General features: G+C 39.2%; 1 non-coding gene across 1 annotated transcript; it reads left to right on the forward strand.

Annotated features, from left to right (window-relative positions):
- The first annotated feature begins 10402 nt into the window (after nt 1–10402).
- On the forward strand, nt 10403–10539 carry LOC123454395. Its single transcript, XR_006633360.1, has one exon. It is a non-coding gene; the product is annotated as a small nucleolar RNA SNORA48 (small nucleolar RNA).
- Nucleotides 10540–13856: the final 3317 nt, after the last annotated feature.

Genomic DNA, 13856 nt, shown 5'->3' on the forward strand with positions numbered 1-13856 from the left:
TGTCACCAGGTTCTATCAGACCTCCAATATATTCAGTGTTTTATTAGTCTGTAGTTTGCATATGCAGGCACCTGGCTGGAGGCAGTGTCACTGGGCAAATATTAAGGTGTGGTGGGTTTGAGATTTCTATCTAAAAAATATGCAAAGTGTGCCAACCTAGAGTTCCTGTAGTGTGCTGTGTTGTGTGGCTTTTGGCTTTCAGAGTTGTGCTTCTCTGTCTGTGTTTGGTCCTGTGAAAGCAGGCCAGCTTCTTCTGCTATTATGGAATTTCCCCTAGATCTGTAAACTTCAATAAATTCCTTCCTCCATAACTGTACCTGGTCTGGAAGTTTATCTCAGCAAACCTGAAGCTGACTGCTACACCAGGTACCTCTCACCTTTGCCTGCACCAACTGGCTCTCATTCCTTCCTCCCTACTATGCTTTCCTCTCTTTCTTAGTCACCAGTATGATTCCCCACCCTCCACCCTGCTGTGCCACCTGACCATACCTTCCCAACCCCCTCCTCAGCCAGCCCCCATTCTCCATGCCACCAGACTGCAGTCCCATCTCTCCCCTACCCTCTGCTTCACCAGGTCACCAAGCCACACCATTCTATCACATTCCCTCCACTTCACCATGCATTGAACCATGCAGGTCCAACCCTTAGCTTCACCCCACTGGGCCATGGACTGTTCAGTCCCATCCCTCCCACATTCACCATACCACTGGACTGCACAGTCCCGTCTTACCCACTTAGCAGAGTCACCATACTGTGTCATCCCATCCCCCACTTCACCTTGCCACTGGTCTATGCTATTCCATCCCCCATCCTGCCACTAACCAATAGCCACCAGGTCTCTGGGTCCCCATCAGGGTTGTTCCAACTCCTCCAACCTTAGCGGAAAAACACCCTTTCCATCTGTTGAAGTCAAGTTCATATTGTTGGTAGAAATCACCCAACTAAGAGCAGCTTGTGTGAAAAAGAGGTTTATTTTGACTTGTTGGCTCAAGAGAAAGTTCCATGATGGCAGGGGGAAACGATGGCATGAGCAGAGGGTGGACATCACCCCACATAAGGTGGACAATAGCAACAGGAGAGTGTGTCAAATACTGGCTTGGGGAAACTGGCTATAACACTCATAAGCCCACACCCAACAATGCACTTCCTCCAGGAGATGTTGATTCCCAAATCTCCATTGGCTGAGAATGTAGCATTCAGAACACCTAAGTTTAAGGGGGGACACCTGAATCACCACATTCCACCCCTGGTCCCCATAAACTGATATCCATAGATGGTATAAAATAAAATAAAATACATTCAATCCAACTTCAAAAGTCCCCATAGTTTTTATCAATTCTAATGATGTTCATACATCCCCATAATCCAAGATCTTTCAACTGAGTCATAATACCAAAAAATCCCCCCAAATCCCATAATGGCACAGAATGAACATTCACACTGCAAAAGATGGCAGTGGGCATAGCAAAGAAATATTTAACAAATACAAGATTTAAAAGAAACCAGGGAAAATACCAAACTCTGTAGCTCCAAGTCCAACAGCTCTAGTTAGTGACAAATCTCCAAGTCTAATAATTCTAACCAGAAACAAGTCTCTGGAGTTCCAATTCCTCCCCTCCAGCTAGGCTACTCACAGTCCTAGAAACTTTCAAATCTGGGGCCAGCAATTCTCCTTGGCAGCCATCTTGTGGTCCCAGCATCTCCACTGGGTCTCCACTGCAACCCTTGGTTCATCATCATGGCCCTATAGTGTCTCCATGAAGGCATCCAGCAAATCTTTGTAACACTTCCCATGGCCATTTCCAAAACACAAGACTGCATTGCAAACTCAATGACTCTCTCTTTCCTGCATTTCTTATACTCCACAATACCATGTAGAGTGCCAATTTGTTAATCCAGGGGGAAATAAATAAGATTTTGCAGAACAGGGCACCTCAAGTACCATTGGATCCACTGGATCATATGGCCCAATGAGCAGAGCAGCCTGAATAGCTGCCTGGACCTGTTGAAGAGCCTTTTCTTGTAGGGTCCTTGAATTTGGCATGGATTTATTTCCCATCCCCTGATATGCATATGCTATACCAGCAACTCCAGAGTGGTTGCCACCTCCTGCCCATTTGGTACAATCAGCATAATGTCATCAATATAATGGACCAATGTGACACCTTGTGAAAGGAAAAGGTGATCAAATCTAGTCAAACATAAAAGGTAACAATCACTGAAGACATTTCAAGGGTAACCTACAGCCTACTCCTGAATAAAATAAGATTCACAATGAAGCAGTCTTGAGAGTTAAATTTATACCTTTAAGTGCCTGAACCCTAGTTCAAGGCTCAATTCCCAGGACCCGCCAGATGCACAAGGGCATGCATATATCTGGAGTTTGTTTACAGTGGCTGGAGGCCCTGGTGTGCCCATTCTTTCTATCTGCCTCTTTCTTTCTCTGTCTGTTGCTCTCAAATAAATAAATAAAAATAAACAAAAAAAGAGAAATTTGAAAGGTCTCAAATAAACAATTAATGCTTTATCTTAAGGCCTTTGACAAAGAACTGGGCACACCAAAAATCAGTAGGTGGGAAGAAATAATAAAGATTAAGGTAGAATTTAATAAAATAGAAATTTAAGAAAAACACAAATGATCAATGAAACCAAGAGTTGGTTCTTTAAAAGGATAAATAAGATTTATAAATGCTTAGCAAATCTGACCAAAAGAAAGAAAAAGAGACACAAATCAATCATATTAGAGATGAAAAGGGCACCCTTACAACAGATACCAGTGAAATTCAAAAAATCATAAGGACATACTTTAAAAACATACATTCTATTAATTTCCCCTAGTTACTATATTTATATGACCTACCAAAAATAAATCAAGATGAGATAACTCATTTAAATAAACCTATAACAAGTGTGGAACGTGCAGGCCCAGATGGATTCACTGGTGAATTTTACTATACCTTCACGAATAAACAAAAACAAAAACAACAACAACAACAATATTGCAGTGCTTCTCAAACTTTTCCATAAAATAGAAAAGGAAGAAATACTACAAAGCCAGCACAACCCTGCTGCCAAAATCAGAGACAGAACAAAAAAAGTAACATCACATATCAATCTATGAATATAGATGCTAAAATTCTCAAGAAAACACTGGCAAGCAGAATATAAGAATGTATCAGAAATATCATTCACCCAACCAAGTAGGCATTTTCCTAGTGATGCAGGGATTGTTTAACATGTGCAAATGATAAATGTAATAAACTATATAAATGGACTGAAGGACAAAAATCACATGATCATCTTAATAAACACACAAAAGGCATTTGACAAAATCCAGAATCTCTTAATGGTAAAAGTCCTACAGAAACTGGGAATAGAGGGGCCATATATCAACATAATAAAGACCATGGATGACAAATCTACAGTCAACATAATTCTAAATGGGGAAACATATGAACCTCTTTCACTAAAATCAGGAACTAGATAAGGGTGACCACTGTCCCCACTTTTATTTAATATAGTACTGGAAGTCTTAGCTATGGCAATAAGGCAAGATATACACATAAAAGAAGTAGGAGGATCACCACGAGTTCAAGTCTACCCCGAGGCTACATAGTGAATTCCAGTAAAACCCTACCTCAAAAAAAGAAGAAAAAGAAAAAGAAAAAAAAAATCCTTCACATATAAACTGGCTTTATGATTTCATTAGAACTAAGCATGTCCTACAGAGAATACTGCATGGAATAGTCCACACTCAGTAATGAACCAACATGCATATGAGGAGAAAAATTAAAAAAAAATCAAAATTAGAACAGACATAGAAAGATAGAAAACCAAGAAAACAGAGAGATCGCAAATTAATAACCTAACCATTCTCCTGAAGGATTGGAAACTAAGAAAACAGTTAAGAAAATCAATGAAACAAAGACATAGTTATTTGAAAAAATAAACAAGATTGATAAACCCCTGGCCAATTTGATCAAGTAAAAAAAGTGAAGTCTTTAACTAAATTACAAATGAAAAGGGAGAGGTTACAACAGACATCGATAAAATTAGAAGGATATTCAGGACATATTTCCAAAGCTCTACTCCACAAAATTGAATAGCCTGGAAGAAATAGAAGAATTCATAGACACATAGTACCTACCAACACCAAGTCCAGAGTAGAAAAACCTTCTAAAGAAACTTATTACATCCATCAAGATTGAAAATGTAATTAAAAAAAAAAAAAAAAACTACCCATAAGGAAAAGTCCAGGACTTGATGGAGTCTCACCTGAACCTGGCAAACATTCTTTGAAGAACTGAGACTACTTTTTCTCAAGTTATTTCACATAATCAGAGAATAAGCCATGCTCCTAAACTCCACCTATAAAGCTAGATTTCTAACATCACCCTAATGTCAAGATTAGACAGAGGTACAAGAAGAAAAGAAATCTATAGACCTGTATCCCTGATGAACTTGGATGCAAAAATACTGAACAAGCCAGGAATGGTGGTGCATGCCTTTAATCCCAGCTCTTGAGAGGCAGAGGTAGGAGGATCGCTGTGAGTTCAAGGCTGCCCTGAGACTACATAGTGAATTACAGGTCAGCCTAAGCTAGAGTGAGTATCGTCTCTACCTCAAAAAAAAAAAAAAAAAAAAAAAATCCTGAACAAAATCCATGCAAATTAAATTGAATAACATATCACAAGCATTATGCAAATCAATTAAGCATACCTCATGCCTGGATGGTTCAACATACAGAAAACAATTGATGTAATATACCACATAAATAAACACAAGAACTATGTGATAATTTCAATAGATTCAGAGAAGACTTTTGACAAAACACAGCATCATTTCATAATCAAAACTCTGGAGAGACTAGGCACAGATGGTTTACATCTCAACTTAATAAAGGCTATATATAAAGCACCTAAAGCCTAAATCATATTTAATGGGGAAAGACACAAGGAGTTCCTACTGAGATCAGGAACAAGACAAGGGTTCCACTGTCACCACTGCTTTTCAACATAGCCCAAGCAATAAGGCAGAAGAAAGATATAAAAGGAATAGAAATTTGAAAGGAAGTAGTCATACTAGCCCTATTTGCAGATGAGATGATCTTACACATAAGTGACCTGAAAGATTCTACCATAAAATGTCTAAAGGTGGTAAATTCCTTCAGCAAACTGACAGGGTACAAAATCAACAATACAAATCAAAATACAAAATCCATACCCTTACTATATGCAAAAGATAAATATACAGAGAAAAAAATTGCAAGGCTGTCCAGTTTTTCAGATAGCCACACACACACACAAACAAGAAATAAAATCCTTTGGAATAACAAGAACAAAGGATATGAAAGGCCTATATACTGAAAACATAAAAACACTCAGGAAAGAAATTGAGGAGAACATTAGAAGATGGAAGGATGTTTCACATTCCTGAATAGATAGAATTAAGATTGTGAAAATGTAAAAATGGCAATTCTACCAAAGCAATATATAGATTAAATGCAGTACCAATCAAAATTCCACCCTTGGATATCCAATAATATCTTCACCAGAGAAATACCACTGCAGGTTATCACCTTACTTGATCTAAAGTTACACTCCAAAGCTATAGTAACAAAACTGCAAGGTACTGGCATGAAAACAGACCAATGAAACAGAATTAAAGAACAATTCCTTAGTTCAAGCAACTACAGCTACTTGGTCTTTGACAAAGGAACCAACAATGTACCTTGGAGAAAAGACAAAATCTTCAACTAATGGTGATGGACAAATTTCCACATGTAGAAAAATAAAAATAGACCCACTCCTCTCACCATGTACAAAAATAAATTCCAAATGGATTAAATACCTCAACATAAGATCTGAAACTCTTAAATACCTGGAAGAAAAAATAGGAGAACCTCTTCATGATACAGGAGTAAAGAAAGACTTCCTGAATAATAAACCACTATCCCAGGAAATTAAACCATCACTCAACCAGTAAAATTTCATGAAGTTAGAAAGCTTTTGTACAAACATGCCATAAACAGAGCCAACAGACTACCCACAGAATGGGAGAAAATATTTGCCAGCTTCACCATTGACAGAGGCCTAATATCCAGAATCTACTAAAAACTCAAAAAATTAAGCAATAAAAAATCAAACAATCTATTCAAAATATGGGGCAAAGAACTGAATAGAGAACTCTCAATAGAAGAATTACAAGTAGCTAATACTTACATATAATGCTAAGCATCCTTAACCATTGGGGAAATGCAAATTAAAACAACTATGAGATTCAACCATGCTCCAGTCAGAATGGCAATGATTAAAAAAGCCACTGACAAAAGTTTTGAGGTTGTGGGGAAATAGGAGCCCTCATTCCCTGCTGCTGGGAGTGTAAGCTTGTATAACCACTATGGCAATCAATATAAAGACCTTGCAAAAGATGAAAACAGAACTACCAGTTCAACCAGCAGTTCCTCTATTGGGCATCTATCCTAAAGGCTTACCTCTTCACTGCAGTGATATTTGCTCAACCATGCTATTCAATTCGCAATAACAAACAACTGGAATCAACCCAAATTCCCATCAATTGACAAGTGGATAATGCAAATGTAGTACATTTACACAATTGAATTCTACTTAGCAGTAGTGAAAAATGATATGATCAAATTACAGACCATATGAAGTGAACTCACATAAGCACAGAAAGGCAAACACCACATGTTTTCTCTTATTGTTGACTCTCCAACTGGGTCAGCTTGAGTTTCAGGCTTACCTGACAGACATTTTGAGGGATAGGTAATAGGGGTGGAAGGGCTTGGGGGGATGAGAGGATGGGTGGAGATACACACAAAATTTATCCAAAAGAAATTGGTGCCATAGAAACCTTCCTGCTGGATAGCAGGATAAAAGTTATAACCCTCAGTAGGAGTATGCCAGATCATATGGCAATAAGGGCCCTGGAGAGGGTGGGATAAAGCCTAAACCTAAAACATTTAGTTCTGGTTTGTAACTCCCAGGACCAGAAATCAGTTGCAACCCACATTGAGCTATTTATCAGAGAGATCTATGAGGTCCCCTAAGTAAGGCAGGCTTCTGTCAAAGGACTTAATCATCTGCCTAAGGTAAAAAGTAAGACCCTATTGCTGAAGAGAACACATGCTGCCAGCACAGAACATTGAGAGATCTAGCTGGAATCTGGAAAGCTGTCAGTTCATAGATGGTCTGCTCATGTAGTATTAGAAAGTGCTACATGAGCTGTTGGGGGAAAATGACCAACAACTTATGTTCTAGCAGGGGACACTGCTATACAAAAGCAAACAACCTGACAATATGTTCACATCTGTACCATGGTGGCACCAAACCTTATTGGGTAACCAATGGCTCTCTGATTGGCTAAGTGGTCCGCTCTGTAGAAAGGGATCCATAGGTGGAACTGGGAATTGAGTCAGAATCCTATGGAGACCAGGGCCTTATGGTCTCTAACAATAAGTTCCCACTAGTTTTGACCAAAAGACAGGTTACACCCCTCCACATCTCTATTAATTGGCAATACTTATCCCATTTAACCTATCCTGACCTCAATCTCCACTGGAGAATCTGTTTTTCTTTTTCAGATGGCAGTGAGAACCCAAGAGAAAAACCACCCTTCACATATCAGCTAGGGCTCAGGTGAAGCCATAGAATTGGTGAGATGAACAAGAGTGCTATTTCCATGGCAAGCCTGACAACTAGCACCAGAGAAATACAAACAGACACTGAAGATCCTCAAAACACACCAAAGCAGAAGTCCAGAAGCTGTCGATATTGCAGACGTTTTCTGGAAAGGTCACTCCAATGCCAGCATAAGTGAAAGTAGAGGAGTTTACTTCCTGGGGACTGAAGTTGGGATCACTCCCCAAAGTAACTTTGGTGTTCAGCTAAGATTTTACCATCATTTTATAGTGTTCATAGCTGAGGTGAGGGCTGAGCAAGCAAGCAGGCAGCTGGTTTACAGCGCAGGACATGACAGCTTGTACAGTGTGTATGATTCAAAACCGTTTTCCAAAATATACCTATGATTCAACATGCATATGGATCATGTCGTTGGGTCACCCTAGCCATGAGCCCTGTTTTACTCTATGATCCCTCTGGGTCCCCCTAGACAGCTTTCTCTTTGGGATTTCTTCAGCTACTGACAGAGGTAAGTGCAGCTCCTCAGCAGTTAACTCTTACGGTGGCTTAATGCTTCAGTCTAACTTTTAGCTTCTTTTCCAATACATTTCTTTCCTCTTCCCAGTCATAATCCCTTATGATATAACATGTAACTTTCCCAAACAGGCCCAGCAAACACCAGTAGGACTGGTAAACATCGTGCTTTTATTTGCCCCTGATACTTCATGTTGAATTCTTCAAGCTTCTGCCATGCGTAGACTAGTCAGCTTTCAGAGTAACTAGAGCAGGGCTGTAGTTTCCTTGTCAGAGGTAGGTGTCCTCAGGAATTGACCTGGAGGGGACCCTTTGGGTTCCTGGTAATCTGTTAGCTCAGTGTCTTGTCTCCTACTCCTTCCACTTAGGAACTCTGGTTCTGGGTATCACAGTCTCCTTGGGCCACTTGGAGAGGACCCCACAATTATGTTGTGGTGTGTGCTTTCCAGTTCCAGGTATCTTCCATAAACTAGGAAGGGCAGAAGCGTCAGCCCCTCCTGCCCAACAGGGGTCTTGGTGAAGAACGATCTCACAGGAGCCTGCAGAAATGTTGGAGGACTTTTCTGAAAAGATCATTCCAATGCCAGCATGAGTGAAAGTAGAGGATTTTTTTTTCCTCAGGGACTGAAGTTGGGATCATTCCCCCAAATAACTTTGGTGTTAGGCTGAAAATTTTCTTTCATTTTATAGAGTTCATAGCTGAGGGAGGAGGGAGTGAGTAAGCAGGCATATGGATCATGTAGTCAGGTCACCCTAACCATGAGCTCTGTTTTACTCTATTTTAGTCTAAGCTGTCCTTCCCTTCTATGATCCTTCTGGGTCAGCCTAGACAATTCTCTCTTTGGGATTCCTTCAACTGCTGACAGAGATAAGTTCAGCTCATCAGCAGTTAACTCTTACAGTAACTTAGTTCATCAGTCCAACTTTCAGCTTCTTTTCCACTACACTGAGAGCTCAACACGAAAGTAGACATAAAACATACCCACTGTAGCTCATGGAATTTCACAGCACAGGGGCAGAAATATTGTAAAAGCCACAAAGTGGGTGGGAATATCACTGACTGCTGCTCTCACAACTCACACACCACAGCCCCACAGTGAATACCAGCAATGGGACCCTAAGTGGAATGGGGGTAGGGAGGAAGGAAATGATGGCACCAACACAAAAAGTGTCTATACAAATTTTCTAATTAATAAAAAAAAATGGGCTGGAGAGATGGCTTAGAAGTTAAGCGCTTGCCTGTGAAGCCTAAGGACCCTGGTTCGAGGCTCTATTCCCCATGACCCACGTTAACCAGATGCACAAGGGGGTGCACGCATCTGGAGTTCGTTTACAGTGGCTGGAGGCCCTGGCATGGCCATTCTCTCTCTTTCTCTCTTTGCCTCTTTCTGTCTGTCTCTCTCAAATAAATTTAAAAAAATTAAAAAAAAAGTATTGAGGGCTGGAGCAATGATTTAGCAGTTAAGGTGCTTCTCTGCAAAGCCTAAAGTCCCAGGTTTGATTCCCCAGTACCCACATAAGCAAGATGCACAAGGTAACACATGCATCTGAAGTTTGTTTGCAATGGCTAGAGGCCCTGGTCTTTCCCCCTCTTCTCTCTCTTTCACTCTGCCTCTTTCTTCTCCCTCTCGTTTTCAAATAAATAAATAATTTTTTAAAACTGATTAAACAAAGAGCTGGTTCTTTGAAATAAACAAACAAGATTGATGAACTATTTCCAAATTGATCAAAGGTAATAAAAAAAGAAAATACTCAAATCAACAAGGCTAGAATGAAGGTGAAGATATCACAACTGATGCTAATGAAATTAGAAGAATTTTCAGGTCATATATCCAAAATATGCATTCCACAAAAATTAGAAAACCTGGAAGAAATAGATGAATTCCTTGACTCATATCACCTTCCAAAACTAAATCCAGAACAGATAGACTTCCTTAAGAAACCTGTTTATGGGTTGGAGAGATGGCTTAGCGGTTAAGCGCTTGCCTGTGAAGCCTAAGGACCCTGTTTGAGGCTCGATTCCCCAGGACCAAGGTTAGCCAGATGCACAAGGGGGCGCATGCATCTGGAGTCGTTTTTAGTAGCTGGAGGCCTTGGCGTGCCTATCCTCTCTCTCTCTCTGCCTGTTTCTCTCTCTGTCTGCACTCTCAAATAAAAAATAAAAAAGAAACCTGTTCATTCTAACAAAATTGAAAAAAGTGGTTAAAAATAAAAAAAAAAAACTTCCATGCCCTGACAATGGGCAGAGTTAACACTTTATTGATGGTGTTATATTAGTCAGGGGCAGACTAGATGAAAGCCCTTTGTTCATCCTAGCTTGATGCCTGATAGGTGGCCAAAGCTGTTTCATGCCTTGTTCACAATCTGGAACAATAACAACAAAAGACTACTTTTAAGAAAATTCTAGGCCTAGATGGATTCATTACTGAGTACTAACAAACCTTCATTCATGAATTAAAACTAAGCTCAGTATGGTGGTACACACCTTTAATCCCAGCACTCAAGAGGTAGAGGTAGGAGGATTGCTGTGACTTCAAGGCCACCTGAGACTGCATAGTGAATTTTAGATCAGCATAGGCTAGAGTTAGACCCTACCTCAACACACACACACACACACACAGAGAGAGAGAGAGATCAAGAAATAACTACAACCACTTCTGAAATTATTTTGCAGAACTGAAAAAGAAGGAATGCTCCCAAACTCCTTCTGTGAAACTAGCATTACTCTCATTCCTAAACCAGTCAGGGGTAGAACAAAACTTTTAAAAAAAATGTACATGTGTATGTATATATATGTGTGTGTGTGTGTATATATATATATATATATATATATATATATATATATATATATATATATCATACATACATGGTGATGATAGTAGATTAAAAATTCTCAATAAAATTCTCACAAACCAAATTCAAGAACATATCAAAAGCATCATCCACCTAGATCAAATAGGTTTCATCACAGGGACACAGGGATGATTCAACATATAGAAATCAAAAATTTATTTCACTACATAAATAAACTTACATTTAAGAATCACTTGATTACTTCAATAGATGCAGAAAAGGCTTTTGCAAAAATACAATACCTCTTCATGATTAAAACACTGGAGAGAGTAGGGATGGAGGGACCATATATCAACATAATAAAGGTTATTGATAATGTACCTAAGTCCAAATCATACTAAATGGGGAAAAAACTCGAGGTGCTCCCATTAGGGTCTGGAGCAAGACATGAGACTCTATTCTAACCATTGCTTTTAACATAGTACTTGAAGTATTATCTAATGCAACAAGACATGAAAACAAATAAAAGGGACACAAATAGTTAAGGAAAAACTCAAAGTATCCCTATTTTCAGATGATATAACTGTATACATGTGTGATCCAAAAGACTCTAACAAAAACTTCTAAAGATGATAAAAATGCTTTGAATAACTTGGCAGGGATAGAAAGTAAATGCACATAAATCAATAACCTTCCTATACTCCAAAGTAAACTAATGGAGAAAGAGGTAAGTGACACTATCCCATTTTAAATAGCCACAAAAAGTAAATGCTTTGAAATATTGCTATCCAAGGGAGTGAAAGACCTATGTAATGAAAGCATAAGAACACTGGAGGAGGAAGCTGAGGAGGACATGAAAAGGTGGAAAGACCTCCCATGCTCGTGGAATGGAAGCATTATCATTGTGAAAATGGCCATCCTACCTAAAGCACTGTAGAGATTCAATGCAATTTCAATAAAAAAACTCTAGCAATATTCTTCACAGAGATAGAAAAATAGCCTAAAAATTCATAGTTAGGAACAGCAGGCCAACTCAGACAACCAAAAATGTCAAAAAAAGAAATACAACTAGAGGTACCTGACTTCAAGATATACTACAAAGCCCAAAGCCACACTTGTTACTAAAACATTGTGGCACTGGCAAAAAATAAATAAATAAACAGACACAGAGATAAATGACAGAGAATAGAAGACCCAAATCCAAGCAACTACAGCTACTATTAAAGATGCAACATGAAACAGCATTTTTCCTGAATTCTACATCACTAAACTTGATCATAGACTAGACCTGTGAAAGCTTATTTCCAGTTCCCTAAGTTGAAAGGTTGAGGAGATATGTCAGTGGGTAAAATGATTGCATTGCTAGTAGGAGGACATGAGTCCTGATCCCCAGCACCCTCATCAAAGCCAAATATGTGGCATGTACCTGCAATCCCAGCACTGAGGAGGCAGAGACGAGGAATCCTTGGAGTTCAATGCCTAGCTAGTCTAGCTGAGTTGGTGAACTCTGTAAATGGACTCTGTTTCAAAGAATAAGCAGAAAGCACTTGAAGAAGACTCCCAGCATTGACCCCTGGCACACATGTACTCTTATGGTCACATACATACATACCCCACACATATACATGCCCCAAAATGTGTGTGTGTGTGTGTGTGTGTGTGTGTGTGTGTGTGTGTGTGTGTGAGAGAGAGAGAGAGAGAGAGAGAGAGAGAGAGAGAGAGAGAGAGAATTCTGAAGTTCATTTATCTACAACTTAATATTCTTTCAGAAGATAAAGTCTGTAAAAAGTGGCAACTCATTTCTTAAGATTAAGGTCAAAGTAATGTGGTTATGCTCTTAGAAAGGACAGACACTCCTGCAATGTAAGTTATCTAATAAAGTTGAGAAATGACAGTTAAATCATGCTTAGTGTTCGTGTTTGGAGAAGGAATTCATAGTTGATTTCCAATTGTGGACCCCAGTACTATTGTTATTAAAGAGTTTTTGAGAATTTTATAGAAATTTCAAACTGTAAGAGTAAAATCTTTTTTCTGAAAGAATAGAAATGTCCTCCTTATGTAAATACCCCTGGGAATTTTGGGAAAACATAAGTTGGAGGCCTGTCTGTCTGGGAAACAGCATGAAGTTCCTATTCAAAACCAAGTCATCAAGTCATGAAGGCCCCTCTTAAAGAGTTCTTCTAACTGTCTGTAAGAATGTAAGGCAATGTTTCTCAATTCCATATCCACCCCTAAATACACTGACTTTCTATGCTGAGACAGAGAAAACACAAACTCCACTGCTAATTGGCAGCCAGCCAGTTGCCAATAAAAGATGCTAGAGAGTGCCTTGTTCTTTTCCACTTGCTTTCTGTCTAAAGGCTCCTGAAAGCATCACTTAGCCACAAGTCTTCATCCAGGCATCTGCAATTCCACCCTGTAGTAGGAGATGATCCACATTGCAATTTTACCAGCCCTTGCAGGATCATGTTCATCTTGTGCCTTCAGAGACAACTACACAAACCAACCAGTGTTCTCATAGGTTTGAGTCAGAGCTATCAAGAATAGCTGAAAAACACAGATTTCTAAGAGGCTCAAATTTCATGTCTGGGGCCTGTTATCCAAGATTCTAAGTTTAATAATTCCAGCATCTTCCCTTGTTCAACCAATATTCGTGCTTGCTTCCGTTTGTGTTCCTCACCTCTTTTTCAGTTGTTTGAAAAAATGACAGCATAGTTTAGATGCTCTTTGTTGAAACAATTGTGGAATCTGATTTTTGAATGGATCTGATTAATCGACACACTATTTTTCCTACTTCCTCTACAAAGGTAGGCTTGGATAGAGTCAGAAATGTTCAACCAATAAATCAATCCAGAGTTGTGTAGAATACTGTCTTTTAAGCACTTGCAG

Source organism: Jaculus jaculus, chromosome 13 (genome assembly GCF_020740685.1).
Source record: "Jaculus jaculus isolate mJacJac1 chromosome 13, mJacJac1.mat.Y.cur, whole genome shotgun sequence".
NCBI classification, from domain to species: domain Eukaryota; kingdom Metazoa; phylum Chordata; class Mammalia; order Rodentia; family Dipodidae; genus Jaculus; species Jaculus jaculus.